A 15,608-nucleotide genomic window follows, 5' to 3' on the forward strand; every position below is an offset into this window, starting at 1 on the left:
TCTTGCTCAGGCTTGGAAATCTGATACAGCCTCGCACATGGTAGCGGAGCCTCGGGAATCAACTCTACGGAACAGTCGTATGGACGATGCGGAGGCAAAGATTGGGCGCGATCCTTACTGAACACTAGTTGCAAATCATGGTACTCAGCCGGTACTTTAGCCAAATTGATGTGCTCGTCTTGAACACGGGGGGTGGTAGTCAACATGGCAGACTGCAGACAATGAGAATGACAAAATAGGTTCCAATTCACAATCTGTAGTTGATCCCAGTTAATATCTGGATTATAAAGTTTTAACCACGTTAATCCCAGCACAACTGGAGCAGATTGACAGGGCATTACAAAAAAATCGCCGCGATTCGATGTGGTTACCCGAGAGCTTTAAACACAGTGGAGCCGTAATATGTGTTGTAACCGCCAGGAGACGCCGATCCAAATCAAGAACTTTTCTCGGTTTGCTAAATCTGTACAGTGGACAATTTAGAGTCTCTATCACACAGGAGTCCACAAAACACTCATCAGCTCCGGAGTCAATTAACGCGGAAACCTTCACACTGCCGCCAAATCCCGATACTTTGCCCGGCAATTGTAGTCTCTTGTTGTTCGATCCAGTTCTCAATTCACCGGGTACCAAGTCTTTATCAAAATACTCACACGATGAGACGTTCTTTCCGGAGGCAGAAGGTGCTGTCACCACCACCTGGCCGCTCTGCTTGGAAGGTGTAGCGTCACTTCCCCGTGAAGGTCTCGCCATGCAGGTGGATACCTTGTGTCCTGGTCGGCCACAGTACAGACACGCCCCCGCTCTCATGCATCTCCGATGTTCCATCTCCGCCAGTCGCCCCCCGCCGAGTTACATCGGCTCCTCCACGGCCAGGGCCGGCTCCCTCGTCGACGCCGAGGTGGATGGGGGAACACAGGCAGCGTCTTCCATGGCGGACGTAGAATGTCCCGGGGAAGCGGACTCAAAAAAAATGCGCCGTTCAGCCGCCCGCTCGCGCTGCCGTTCCCTCAGTCGATTGTCCAGTCAAATGGCTAGTCCGATCAACTCCTCCAAATTAGTGGTCTCGTCCCGGGACAGAGTCCCCGACGAAAAATGCCGCTCAACGCAACATCGTCGAATACACTCTCTGCTGACAGGATGCGGAACGAAATGGAGTATTCGGCTACTGACAAGTCCCCTTGGGAATGGTCCAACAGCCGGCTACCGGCTTCCTTGCCCTTGACAGGGTGATCAAAAACTCTCCTCAGTTCAGATTCGAATGCCGGGAAGGAGGAACGTAACGCTGGGTTGGCGCTGCTGACCGCCATCGCCCACGATGCCGCCTGACCCGTAAGTAGACTCATTATAAAAGCCACCTTCGTCTTATCCTGGGCATACGTGACCGGTTGTTGGTCAAATACTTGGGTACATTGATAAATAAATTGACCGCAGCCGCCGAGCTCCCCAGCATAACGAGGTGGATTTGGGAGACAAGCTTCCCTGGCGGGTGGCACCGTGGCCACTGTGTTGGTGGCGGGTGCTTTTGCCAGAACCGGAGGTAATCCAAGTGCACACACCTGATCAACCTGAGAACTCAGTGTAGTGAGATGGGTCGTTAACGCCGTAATTGCCTCCCTGAGCTTGTGTAACGATGTCTCGTGTCTTCCTACCAAATGTCCCTGACTTGCCAACGCGTGGCGAAAAGAGTCTGAGTTTGTGGGATCCATTTCTGGTCAGAATATTCTGTCATGATCGGCAATGCCGTAAGGGCAGATCCCAAAAAATAGACTCCAGGTCAGAGGTCCGAACAATTTTTATTAAATGGAAGAGCATGTGATGGCAAGACTTACGAAACTAAAGGAACTCACAACCAGAGAGAATCAAAAACAGATAACGCAGGGAGACACGACAAACGGTCCGTGTGGTATAATCGTATTGAGCCTAAATTTGGACAGCGGTCAGAACGGCGGCAAACACGGGGCAAAAACGAGTGAATATTCCAACGCCCACACACTGTCACGGTGCCCCCTAAAAAGGCTGATGATTACAATGCATGACAGGTGCGTCACCAATGTCCACGCCCACCCAGACACTGCAACACAAAGAAAAACAACTTGAAACACAGGGCCGTGACAGGAGGAGCACAGAGCTCCTGCTGCCTGTACTGCTCATGCCCCACTAACGAGTGCAGCTGTGCCAAACCCCCACACCTGCAGCCACTCTACCACACAACGGGCGTTCTCAGGGTAGTATGGCCGTAAACCACATGGTTGTCTGAAATGCAACATTTTATATTTAAAAAATATCATATTTTTTCCGCTTGAAAATATCTCGAGTGGATCGTGTCATCTTTATTCTCCAATTGTAGGCTGGTCTATTTTGGATTTTTTGTGTGGATGGTGCGAACTCATTCTCAACACTACAAATGTGTGATCAGATCATAGAGTTTGAAAAGTAAACACACTTGAGAATTTGAGAACTTCCACGCTGCCAAAACTCAGACAAGAGCATGCAAAATCCTCTTGGAACCGCCACATCCTGGTCACCACCTCTTCCAGCTCCTTCCCCCAGGTAAGAGCTATTGAATAATCAGGATCAGAATCACCTTTATTTGCCAAGTATGTCCAAAAAACACACAAGGAATTTGTCTCCGGTAATTGGAGCCGCTCTAGTACGACAACATAAAGTCAATTGACAGAGAACACTTGGGACATAAAGACATTGACAAAAAAAACAGTCACTGTGCAATAAAGGGTTGCTAGTTGTTGGATTTATCTTACCCAACATTATAAAAAATAGACACAAAAGGAATGAAGACACTGATTTCTTTTTCTCATGAGGAGGGCGTATGGGAGATTGTTCAGATCACAGTCTCTCAACACGCTCTAACCAATCTCTCCCGCCGCTCCTGCATTTATTTGAAAATAGGAGGGTTTTTCACAGACATAATGTTCTAAACAATAAGACACAAAACAAAACATTGGACCAACACCTGTCACGTCCCCGACCACATCCGATCACGTCCTTGGTCCAGGCGCCCTTCCATCGGATGATGCTGAGTCATCTTTTTGAAGGCGAGACATCTAAAATCGTCCATAATACTAATGCAAGCTAAGCAAATAAATGATAACTTCTAAAATATATTTAACAGTTTTGAAATGCTTTTAACCATGTAAGGCACATTGAGTTACCTTGTGTATTCTTCTTCTTTTCGTCTCGGCTTGTCCCGTTAGGGGTCGCCACAGCGCGTCATCCTTTTCCATGGGAGCCTATCTCCTGCATCCTCCTCTCAAACACCAACTGCCATCATGTCTTCCCTCACGACATCCATCAACCTTCTCTTTGGTCTTCCTCTAGCTCTCTTGCCTGGCAGCTCTATCATCATCCTTCTACCAATATACTCACTATTTCTCCTCTGGACGTGTCCAAACCATTGAAGTCTGCTCTCTCTAACTTTGTCTCCAAAACATCGAACCTTGGCTGTCCCTCTGATGAGCTCATTTCTAATTTTATCCAACCTGGTCACTCCAAGAGCGAACCTCAACATCTTCATTTCTGCCACCTCCAACTCTGCTTTCTGTTGTCTCTTCAGTGCCACTGTCTCTAATCCGTACATCATGGCTGGCCTCACCACTGTTTTATAGACTTTGCCCTTCATCCTAGCAGAGACTCTTCTGTCACATAACACACCTGACACCTTCCTCCCCCCTTCCAACCTGCTTGGACCCTTTTCTTCACTTCCTGACCACACTCACCATTGCTCTGGACGGTTGACCCCAAGTATTTAAAGTCCTCCACCCTTGCTATCTCTTCTCCCTGTAGCCTCACTCTTCCCCCACCGCCCCTCTCATTCATGCACATATATTCTGTCTTACTTCGGCTAATCTTCATTCCTCTTCTTTCCAGTGCATGCCTCCATCTTTCTCACTGTTCCTCCAGCTGCTCCCTGCTTTCACTGCAGAACACAATGTCATCTGCAAACATCATGGTCCACGGGGATTCCAGTCTAACCTCATCTGTCAGCCTATCCATCACCACTGCAAAAAGGAAGGGGCTCAGGCCTAATCCCTGATGCAGTCCCACCTCCACCTTAAATTCATCTGTCACACCTACAGCACACCTCACCGCTGTTCTGCTGCCCTCGTACATGTCCTGTATTATTCTAACATACTTCTCTGCCACTCCTGACTTCCGCATGCAGTACCACAGTTCCTCTCTAGGTACTCTGTCAAAGGCTTTCTCTAGATCTACAAAGACACAATGTAGCTCCTTCTGACCTTCTCTGTACTTTTCCAACAACATCCTCAAGGCAAATAATGCATCTGTGGTACTCTTTCTCTGCATGAAACCATACTGTCACCCTATTAACCTTTCTCCGAATCATCATGTCAACCAACTCCTGAGATTTTCCTGTCATAGTCCCAACATTCAAAGTCCCCATATTCAGTTCTAGGCTCTGTGCTTTCCTCTTCTCTTTCTGCCGAAGAACCCGCTTTCCACCTCTTCTTCTTTGACTTCGACCCACAGTAGCTGAATTTCCAACGGCGGCCCGCAGGTTGACGGCGCTGGTGGCGGACGTGGTTAACCCGGGCCACGACCGATCCGGTATGGAATTCTTTGGATGAACGCTCATATTTGTTTGACAAAGCCGGATGCCCTTCCTGACGCAACCCTCTGCATTTATCCGGCTTGGGACCAGCCTACAGTTTGCACTGACTTGTGCCCCCCATAGGGCTGCATTATTGAGTTACCTTGTGTATGAAATTCACTATCGAAAAAAATTTGCTTTGCTTTAAATTTGAGATCTGTCAAGAGTGAATTTGTTCAGAATATAGGGACCGATATGGGTCGGGGCCTAAAAATATTTACGACTCTTACAAAATCTCCACGTGTGGAAGCCAACGTCTCCCCCTGTCATGACGTCGTGAATTGTGACGTGAAACAGAACGTAGCCAATCAAATAGCGCTCTGACTCAGGAACAAGGAAACAACTGCAAATAAAAACAAACGTCTTACCCGATGTCATGTTTTTTTTGGGTGGGTTGCCCAGACAGCAAAAAGTATTTTCCAAAGCAAGTCCTTTACGGCGGCACGGAGGCTGACTGATTGGAGCGTCTGCGTCACAGTTTTGAGGTCAGGTGTTCAATCCCCTACTATGCCTGTGTGGAGTTTGCATGTTCTCCCCGTGCCTTTGTGGGTTTTCTCCGAACACTCCGGTTTCCTCCCACATCCAAAAAACATCCATGGTAGGTTGATTGAAGACTCTAAATTGCCCGTAGGTGTGAATGTGAGTGCGAATGGTTGTTTGTTTATATGTGCCATGCGATTGGCTGGCAACAGGTTCAGGGTGTACCCCGCCTCCTGCCCGATGATAGCTGGGATAGGCTCCAGCACTCCCGCGACCCTTGTGAGGGTAAGCGGCTAAGAAAATGGATGGATGGATGAAAGTACCTGATGGATGACATCACCATTCTACAGATTTGTTTCCAGACCCGTGGTGGAACAGAATCCTTCTGTATGTTGTTTTGCATAACAGATTATTGGAGCACACAACATGACAGAAATTGTTAAATGGTTGATTTTTTTATGTTCAAGCGTGGGGTCTGTAGCAGATGGAAACTCTTTTAAGATTGGAAAAATCCTTTTGTGTGTCCCGGGCCTCAGGAAGTAGAATTGTCGATCGAGGTGTGTGTTGGAGGAAATTTAGGTGTGGAAGTATATCTGTGTCACCAGATTCTCAATTTGATTTACACTTTTTTTTTTTTTTTTTTTCACACTCAGTTTGAATTTTACTTTTAACATCAAAATATCCAATCCAAACATTTCAGCTTCAAATATTCAGCTGCTCCATTTGAGAAGCAAATTCAACTTGCTGGCAGAAAAGGCTGTTAAAATGGCAAAAAATATAATAATAATAATCCATCCATCCATTTTCTGAGCCGCTTCTCCTCACTCGGGCCGCGGGCGTGCTGGAGCCTATCCCAGCTATCATCGGGCAGGAGGCGGGGTACACCCTGAACTGGTTGCCAGCCAATCGCAGGGCACATACAGACAAACAACCATTCACATTCACACCGACAGGCAATTTAGAGTAGTCAATTAACCAACCATGCATGTTTTTGGGATGTGGGAGGAAACCAGAGTGCCCGGAGAAAACCCTCAGGGCACATACAAACAAACAACCATTCGCACTCACATTCACACCTACGGGCAATTTAGAGTAGTCAATTAACCAACCATGCATGCATGATTTTGGGATGTGGGAGGAATTCAGAGTGCCCAGAGAAAACCCACGCAGGTACGGGAGAACATGCAAACTCCATACAAGTGGGGCAGGGGATTGAACCCAGGTCCTCAGAACTGTGAGGCTGACGCTCTAACCAGTCGGGCCACCGTATAATAATAATAATAATAATAATAATAATAATAATAATAATAATAATAATAATAATAATAATAATAATAAATGCTATTTAATTCTGCACACACGTGCAAACATAAAGGATCGTAAACAACAATTTTCTACGCACAAATGAGGTATCAAAAGTTGCGTCTCGGCCACTCTTTAATCAGACCTTTAATCAGATGATATTGGAGTGTTTGGAAAACAATTCAGTAAATATTTTGAAAACGGAAGCTTAAAAAGACACACAAAGATGCCGTCTGGAAGTCGTTCTCCATGGCCTCACCAAACTCCTCCTATGCCCAGGTTTTTGCCTCAGCGACCACCAAAGCCGCATTCCGCTTGGCCAGCCGATACCCATCAGCTGCCTCAGGAGTCCCACAGTCCAAAAAGGCCTGACAGGCCTTCTACAGCTTGACGGCATCCCTCACCGCTGGTTTCCACCAACGGGTTCGGGGATTGCCGCCACGACAGGCGGCAATCCTTACGGCCTACCTTACGGCCACAGCTTCGGTCGGCTGCCTTGGCAATAGAGGCGCTGAACATGGGCCACTCGGACTCAATTTCCCCCACCTCCCCCAGGACGTGGGTGAAGTTCTGCCGTAGGTGGGAGTTGAAACTCCTTCTGACAGGGGATTCTGCCAGACGTTCCCAGCAGACCCTCACAATACGTTTGGGCCTGCCACGTCGGACCGGCATCTTCCCCACCATCGGAGCTAACTCACCACCAGGTGGTGATCAGTTGACAGCTCAGCCCCTCTCTTCACCCGAGTGTCCAAGACATGCGGCCGCAAGTCCGATGACACGACCACAAAGTCGATCATCGAACGGCGACCGAGGGTGTCCTGGTGCCAAGTGCACGTGTTGACACCCTTATGCTTGAACATGGTATTCGTTATGGACAATCCGTGGTGAGCACAGAAGTCCAATAACAGAACACCACTCGGGTTCTGATCGGGGGGGGCGTTCTTCCAAAACACGCCCTTCCAGGTCTCACTGTCATTGCCCACGTGAGCATTGAAGTCCCCCAGCAGAACGATGGAGTCCCCAGCGTGAGCGCTTCCAGCACCCCCTCTAAAGACTCCAAAAAGGGTGGGTACTATGAACTGCTGTTTGGTGCATAGGCACAAATAACAGTCAGGACCCATCCCCCCACCCGAAGGCGGAGGGAGGCTACCCTCTCGTCCACCGGGGTGAACCCCAACGTACAGGCGCCGAGCCGGGGGGCAATAGGTATATCCACACCTGCTCGGCGCCTCTCACCGTGGGCAACGTCAGAGTGGAAAAGAGCCCAACCCCTCTCGATAGGACTCGTAGCAGAGCCTAAGCTGTGCATGGAGGCGAGTCCGACTACATCGAGTCGGAACTTCTCAACCTCACACACCAGCTCGGGCTCCTTCCCTGTCAGAGAGGTGACATTCTGTGGCAGCCGTGGCCCATGGTTAGGATCATCGCCTGCCACCGTGGGGCCCCCTGCCCCCTGCTCCAGTGTGTTCCACTAACATGTGCATGTGTTCATTGTGATGGGGTAAATGCAGAGAACAAATTTCGTGTACATGCATGCATGTTCATCACAATAAAAGGTGATTCGTCTTCATCTGGAGCCACCTTCTGTAGCCGGGGATCGGATCGCCAAGGTCCCCGCCTGCGGCCACCGCCCAGCTCACACTGCACCCCGACCCCTATGGCCCCTCCCTCAGGTGGTGACCCCATGGAAAGGGGGACCCACGTTACCCTTTCAGGCTGTGCCCGGCCCATGGGGCCCGGCCACCATGCGCTCGCCTTCATCACCCACCTCCAGGCCTGGCTCCAGAGAGGGGCCCCAGTGACCCGCGTCCAGGCAAGGGAAACAGCCGCAACAGTCACAGGACACCTTCCTGTCAGGTGATGCACCGATATGAGGGGACTGTGAAAAGAATGCAGAGTGCACTGGGGGTGATATATATACATATATATATATATCTATATCTATATCTATATCTATATATATAGATATAGATTGCCCGTAGGCATGACTGTGAGTGCGAATGGTTGTTAGTTTCTATGTGCCCTGCGATTGGCTGGCAACCAGTTCAGGGTGTACCCCGCCTCCTGCCCGATGACAGCTGGGATAGGCTCCAGCACGCCCGCGACCCTAGTGAGGAGAAGCGGCTCAGAAAATGGATGGATGGATGGATAGATAGATATAGATATATATATATATATTCGTATCACGTGATACGGCACAATGTTATCACATCAGTGCTTTTAATTGGCTCGAGGCTAAGGATACAAAGGTATGGATTTTTAAATGATACGTAATTTTTGCACATTATTGTGTGGACCCCAAAGCCACGGTTTATGAACCCAAACCACTTCTGAGGAATACATTATAGTGGAGTGAATGGAAGTATTAGTAGGAGTAGATTAGGTAGAGTAAATTAATTCAGAATGAGCAGAATCAAATTCAAAATCATCTTTTTTTGTCGAGTATGTCAAAAACACACAAGGAATTTGTCTCCGGAAGTTGGAGCCGCACGAGTGCGACAACGGACAGCCATTTGACAGAAAATGCATTCGAGAGAATTGGAATGTAGTCAAAGTGCAAGAGCCACCATACCAAACATTGGCGGTTCAGTGGTAGAATTCTCGCCTGCCATGCGGGAGCCCCGGCTCCGATTCCTGGCCAATGCAGCTTGACGGTTTTGTGTATATTCAGCTCTATTTGAGGTAAATGAGTACAAACTACTTCTGCTTGCAAAACACACATTTTCCCCTCCCGGCACTGGACTCCCGAGGACAGGAACCAAGTGTTTGTTCGTCACATCTTGTCAGAACTGGGTCACATGCGTAGACTTTGCGAACATAGTTCACCAACTTGGCGCGCTGGGCCATCCTCACAAATATCCCTTGTGTTGTTTCGTGGCAGTGTTGGGCAGAAACAATGATAACACCCTAGTAGTACCAATTTTTGTTGGACTGGAAAGCCAAGGAGAGGAAACAGACAGTTTTTGTCAGTCTAATCACACAAGAAGCAGAATTTCAACCCGCATACCCGTAGATCTTACAACCTGAATGGAGTTGCTTGGACGGCTCGGCCACTCCGACAGACTTCGATTGTGTTGTTTTTCATTGCATCATCGTTTTCTGATGTTTATATGCATGTCAGTGCCTTTGACTTACTGACTCAATACTCATCTGAAATGTAGGAATCCAAGTCAAGAGCATGAGAATGAAGACTAAGTCTGTTGACAGAACATTTGCCACTCGGACTTAATGTCCCCTGCTTCCCCCGGGACATGGACAAAGTTTTGCCACCCAGTGGGAATCAGATTATAGCTCCGCCCCTCTTTTGACCCTAGTGTCCAAGAAATGCGGCAGCAAGCCTGATGACATGACCACAAAGTTGATCATCAAACTGCGGCTTTAGGTTGTCCTGGTGTCAAGTGCTCATCTGGAAACCCTTATGTGTGAAGATGGTTTTCATTATTGACAGTCTGTGACGAGCACATTATTCCTATAAGTAAGCACGACTCGCACTCAGATCAGGGAGGTGTGAGGAGGCGTTCGCCTTCATCACGCCGTTCCGGGTCACATTGTCACTCGCCATGTGAGCATTGAATTCCCCCAGCAGAGGCGCACTCAGAAAAAGGAAAAGAACAACAGAATGGACACATTCTCTTTATACACTGTCAGGAGTGGGATTTGAACCCACACCTCCATAGCAACTGCAACCTGAATGCAGCACCTAGGACCGCTCGGCCATCCTGACAGTAGTACATTGTGTTGTTTATAAGGAACAAAGGGTCCGGGTCTTTAGTCACCCTAGGGGGTCTGCTCATCCGGTGGGCGACCCGTTCGAGAGCATTGGAATGTAGTCAAAGTGCAAGAGCCACCATACCAAGCATTGGTGGTTCAGCGGTAGAATTCTCGCCTGCCACACATTTGTCCCCTGCTTCCCCCGGGACATGGAGGAAGTTTTGCCGGAGGTGGGAGTTGAAGCTTCTTCTGACTGGGGACTCTGCCAGACATTACCAGCACACCTCACAATACGTAATTCTCTTTCAGGTCGAACTGACATCTGCCCCCAACATCGAAGCAAACACACCACCCAGTGGGAATCAGATTGCAGCTCCGCCCCGCTTTTGACCCTCGTGTCCATGAAATGCGGCAGCAAGCCCGATGACATGACCACAAAGTTGATCATCAAACTGCCGCTTTTGGTTGTCCTGGTGTCAAGTGCTCATCTGGAAACCCTTATGTGTGAAGATGATTTTCATTATTGACAGTCTGTGACGAGCACATTATTCCTATCAGTGTGCAAGACTTGCGCTCAGATCAGGGAGGGGTTCGCCTTTATCACGCCCTTCTGGGTCACATTGTCACTCGCCATGTGAGCATTGAATTCCCCCAGCAGAGGCGCACACACAAAAAGGAAAAGAATGACAGAATGGACACATTGTCTTTATACAGTAGACACTGTCAGGAGTGGGATTTGAACCCACACCTCCATAGAGACCGCAACCTGAATGCAGCGCCTTGGACCGCTCGGCCATCCTGACAGTAGTACATTGCATTGTTTAGAAGGAACAAAGGATCCGGGTCTTTATTCACCCCAGGGTGTCTGCTTGTCAGGTGGGCGACCCGTTCAAGAGCATTGGAATGTAGTCAAAGTGCAGGAACCACCATACAAAGCATTGGTGGTTCAGTGGTAGAATTCTCGCCTCCCACGCGGGAGGCCCGGGTCCGATTGCCGGCCAATGCAGCTTGACAGTTTTGTGTATATTCAGCTCTGTTTGAAGTAAATGAGTACAAACTCCTTCTGCTTGCAAAACACACATTTTCCCCGACCGGTACTGGACTTCCGAGGACAGGAACCAAGTGTTTGTTGGTCACATCTTGTCAGAACTGCGTCATATGCGAGGCTTTATCAACGCAGTTCACCAACTTGGCGCGCTGGGCCGTCCTCACAAATATCCCTTGTGTTGTTTCGTGGCAGTGTAGGGCAGAAACAATGATAACACCCTAGTTTTACCAATTTCTGTTGGACTGGAAAGCCAAGGAGAGGAAACAGACAGTTTTTGTCAGTCTAATCACAGTAGAAGCAGAATTTCAACCCGCATACCCATCGAGACTGCAACCGGAATGGAGTTGCTTGGACGGCTTGGCCACTCCGACAGACTTCGATTGTGCTGTTTTTCATTGCATCATAGTTTTCTGATGTTTATATGCATGCCAGTGCCTCTGACTTACTGACTCAATACTCATCTGAAATGTAGGAATCCAAGTCAAGAGCATGAGAATGAAGACAAAGTCTGTTGACAGAACATTTGCCACTCGGACTTAATGTCCCCTGCTTCCCCCGGGACATGGACAAAGTTTTGCCGGAGGTGGGAGTTGAAGCTCCTTCTGACTGGGGACTCTGCCAGACATTACCAGCACACCCTCACAATACGTAATTCTCTTTCAGGTCGAACTAACATCTGCCCCCAACATCGAAGCAAACACACCACCCAGTGGGAATCAGATTGCAGCTCCGCCCCTCTTTTGACCCGAGTGTCCAAGAAATGCGGCAGCAAGCCCGATGACATGACCACAAAGTTGATCATCAAACTGCGGCTTTTGGTTGTCCTGGTGTCAAGTGCTCATCTCGAAACCCTTATGTATGAAGATCGTTTTCATGATTGACAGTCTGTGACGAGCACATTATTCCTATAAGTAAGCACGACTCGCGCTCAGATCGGGGAGGGGTGAGGAGGCGTTCGCCTTTATCACACCCTTCCGGGTCACATTCTCACTCGCCATGTAAGCATTGAATTCCCCCAGCAGAGGCGCACTCACAAAAAGGAAAAGAATGACAGAATGGACACATTGTCTTTATACAATAGACACTGTCAGGAGTGGGATTTGAACCCACGCCTCCATAGAGACTGCAACCTGAATGCAGCGCCTTGGACCGCTCGGCCATCCTGACAGTAGTATGTTGCGTTGTTTCGAAGGAAAAAAGGGTCTGGGTCTTTATTCACCCCAGGGGGTCTGCTCATCCGGTGGGCGGGTGACCCGTTCGAGAGCATTGCAATGTAGTCAAAGTGCAAGAGCCACCATGCCAAGCATTGGTGGTTCAGTGGTAGAATTCTCACCTGCCACGCGGGAGGCCTGGGTCCGATTCCTGGCCAATGCAGTTGACTGTTTTGTGTATATTAAGCTCTATTTGAGGTAAAACTCAACTGCTTGCAAAACACACACTTCCCCCTACCGTTACTGGACTACCGAGGACAGGAACCAAGTGTTTGTTGGTCACATCTTGTCAGAAGTGGGTCATATGCGTCGACTTTGCGAATGTAATTCACCAACTTGGCGCACATGGCAAAAATTTGTAGATTACGCGAGGGACCTCTTCTGAATTTTTCTTAAACCCCAGTGTGAACACTGGACATTACTGCAGTACTGTCATAACACTGCCCAATACAGGCAGTGTAATCAATGTTATATTTACTGAGAGTCTTTGATCATAGCAAAAAGGTGACTGTGTCTAAACCATCATCTGGCGTGAAATGGAGAAATCCTTCCACGACATCATTTTTCACATCATGCACCACCAAAGATACTTGTTCCATTTTACTCAGGTCCTTACTTTCATCTACCTTTAAATCAGACATTTCAGCATCTTGTATTTCATCACTTATTTGGGCATACTTTCCATTTCTTGGAATATCTGCTATCTTTTCTGCAACTGTTTTGTCAAATTTGCCTCGAATCTGCAAAAGTTCAAGGAAGTTTTCCTGGATGACAGCCATGTCATTCTCTGTCTCCTCTCTTTGAAAGTCCCTGGCATGCACTGAACTCCACAATTGCTTTCATATTTTTTCTGTCTCTCTTGACTATTTTTGTATCTACATCACACAGAGCATTTAACATTGTTGAACCAGACCCTTTCTGAATAGTCCACTCATTCCACACTACCATAGCATATTTATGCTCCACACTAGTGTTAGCGCCAGATCTCGGGAAAGCTGAGCAGCAACAAGTGGCACACAGATAGTCTTCCCAATAAACTACGGTGGACAGACTGCGGACAAACAACAGGATATGTTAATCAGTCGGCCACAGTCTTTACTTCTGAAGCTGCGCATACCCCTCTGGTCCACAGCGACAGCACCATCTGCTGGTTTGCTATTGTATAAACTCATAACAATAAAAACATTGGTAAATCACCCAGAAAATTAAGGGGGTGTCTGTTTTAAATTAAACCTTTGATTAGGCATTTTCAATCCTACTACACTCTCCCCTGCTTTAAAAGAAGACTCCGGCATCTTGTACCAATGTCTCAAGTCAGGCTACACACAGTACAAAAACATCATATATCAAGGTCCTTGTAATCTTTTGTCCTAACACCTAACATGTCCAAACGGGTGGGGAGTGATAGTACATGTCAGGTTGTGCTGGGTAGTAGGGGATTGGGTACGGTACACAGGCAAACATCATGTTTTCCATGCTTGGTAAGATGGCTGTCCAAACTTGTTGTAGGTGAGAATTTCCCTCGGTTTCACTGTTCAGATTGATCTCCGTGCTGTTGTGATATCCTCATGTCCATTTGAATCTGACACATTATCACATTGTTCACCTGAAGTAGCCGTTTCCAAATCATTGTTTTCAACAGGAATAGTTTCATTGACATTGTCCCTTTCATAGGTCTCGTTCGGTATAACATCCGCTGGAACTGTGACAATAGGCGCTGGTCTTGGCACTGAATGAAGTGCGCCAGGTGGGATTGACATGTTTGGGTTTTGCACAACAACTCGGGGTGATGTGCTTGGTTTTGGCAGTGATTGAGTACTTCGCCTTAAGGGTTTACATTCAGGGGATGTAGCTCTGAGTTCATGGTCTGAGGTTGAGTTCTGTTTCGTTGATTCACAGGTACACAAGACCAGTGATATGTGTATTCCTCTGTATTCTGTCCTGTTTAGTTTATATTTTGAGTCTGGTCTTTTTCCAGTGGTAATTGACTGGTAATAGAATATTTCTGTGCAAAACTCTGAGATTTCAAGCTCCTGTTTCTGCTCAAACTTGGTAAACAGGACAATTTCCAATATTTTTAACAACTTAGTGGATAGACATTTTCCAATAAGGTCTTAGTTTTCCAGGTCCTCCGCGTTCTGAGAGATTCCTGACCAGTACTCGGTCTCCAAGTTGCAAAGGAATGCCTTTTGTGTGTTGCTCATCGTACTTTTTCCCTTCAGCTGAGCTTTTCTAGCTATTTTCTGAAGCTATTTTGTATGCTTGCCGCAGTTGCGAAGACCATTTATCAGCATACGCTTGTTTTGTTTGGCTGTCACTTTCAGGTTTTATGTCATAAAGTCGGTCAAGTGGTAATCTTGGTGTTCTACCATACAGGAGAAAGAATGGTGAGTACCCAGTTGATTTGTGTCGAGTACAATTGTACGCATGGAGGATGTGTGATAAATGTTCTTTCCACTGTAATTTTTTCCTTCCTGTAGGGTGCGTAACATTTGTAGGAGGGTTCTGTTCAGTCTTTCATTTCCCGGTGGATAATAGGGAGTTGTTCAAGGATTAGCTATGCAGCCCTATGGGGGGCACAAGTCAGTGCAAACTGTCGGCCGGTCCCAAGCCCGGATAAATGCAGAGGGTTGCGTCAGGAAGGGCATCCAGCTTAAAACCTTGCCAAACAAATATGAGCGTTCATCCAAAGAATTCCATACCGGATCGGTCGTGGCCCGGGTTAACAACGTCCGCCACCGGCGGTGTCAACCTGCGGGGCGCCGTTGGAAATTCAGCTACTGTGGGTCGAAGTCAAAGAAGAAGAGGTGGAAAGCGGGTTCTTCGGCAGAAAGAGAAGAGGAAAACACAGAGCCTAGAACTGAATGTGGGGACTTTGAATGTTGGGACCATGACAGGAAAATCTCGGGAGTTGGTTGACATGATGATTAGGAGTAAGGTTGATATATTGTGTGTCCAGGAGACCAGGTGGAAAGGCAGTAAGGCTAGAAGTTTAGGGGCAGGGTTTAAATTATTTTACCATGGTGTAGATGGGAAGAGAAATGGAGTCGGGGTTATTTTAAAAGAAGAGTTGGCAAAGAATGTCTTGGAGGTGAAAAGAGTATCAGATCGAGTGATGAGGCTGAAACTTGAAATTGAGGGTGTTGTGTGTAATGTGATTAGTGGCTATGGCCCACAGGTAGGATGTGACCTAGAGGTGAAAGAGAAATTCTGGAAGGAGCTAGAC

At 47.7% G+C, this 15,608-nt stretch overlaps 5 non-coding genes across 5 annotated transcripts; 2 read left to right on the forward strand and 3 right to left on the reverse strand.

Annotated features, from left to right (window-relative positions):
• Nucleotides 1-10,054: 10,054 nt before the first annotated feature.
• trnal-cag (transfer RNA leucine (anticodon CAG)) lies at nt 10,055-10,136 on the reverse strand. The gene has a single exon. It is a non-coding gene; the product is annotated as a tRNA-Leu (tRNA).
• Nucleotides 10,137-10,844: 708 nt separating this feature from the next.
• On the reverse strand, nt 10,845-10,926 carry trnal-cag (transfer RNA leucine (anticodon CAG)). Its single transcript has one exon. It is a non-coding gene; the product is annotated as a tRNA-Leu (tRNA).
• A 132-nt stretch (nt 10,927-11,058) lies between these two features.
• trnag-ccc (transfer RNA glycine (anticodon CCC)) lies at nt 11,059-11,129 on the forward strand. Its single transcript has one exon. It is a non-coding gene; the product is annotated as a tRNA-Gly (tRNA).
• Nucleotides 11,130-12,256: 1,127 nt separating this feature from the next.
• trnal-cag (transfer RNA leucine (anticodon CAG)) lies at nt 12,257-12,338 on the reverse strand. Its single transcript has one exon. It is a non-coding gene; the product is annotated as a tRNA-Leu (tRNA).
• A 136-nt stretch (nt 12,339-12,474) lies between these two features.
• On the forward strand, nt 12,475-12,545 carry trnag-gcc (transfer RNA glycine (anticodon GCC)). Its single transcript has one exon. It is a non-coding gene; the product is annotated as a tRNA-Gly (tRNA).
• Nucleotides 12,546-15,608: the final 3,063 nt, after the last annotated feature.

The sequence above is a fragment of the Phyllopteryx taeniolatus genome, unplaced genomic scaffold (genome assembly GCF_024500385.1).
Source record: "Phyllopteryx taeniolatus isolate TA_2022b unplaced genomic scaffold, UOR_Ptae_1.2 contig_144, whole genome shotgun sequence".
In the NCBI taxonomy this organism is placed as follows: Eukaryota; Metazoa; Chordata; class Actinopteri; order Syngnathiformes; family Syngnathidae; genus Phyllopteryx; species Phyllopteryx taeniolatus.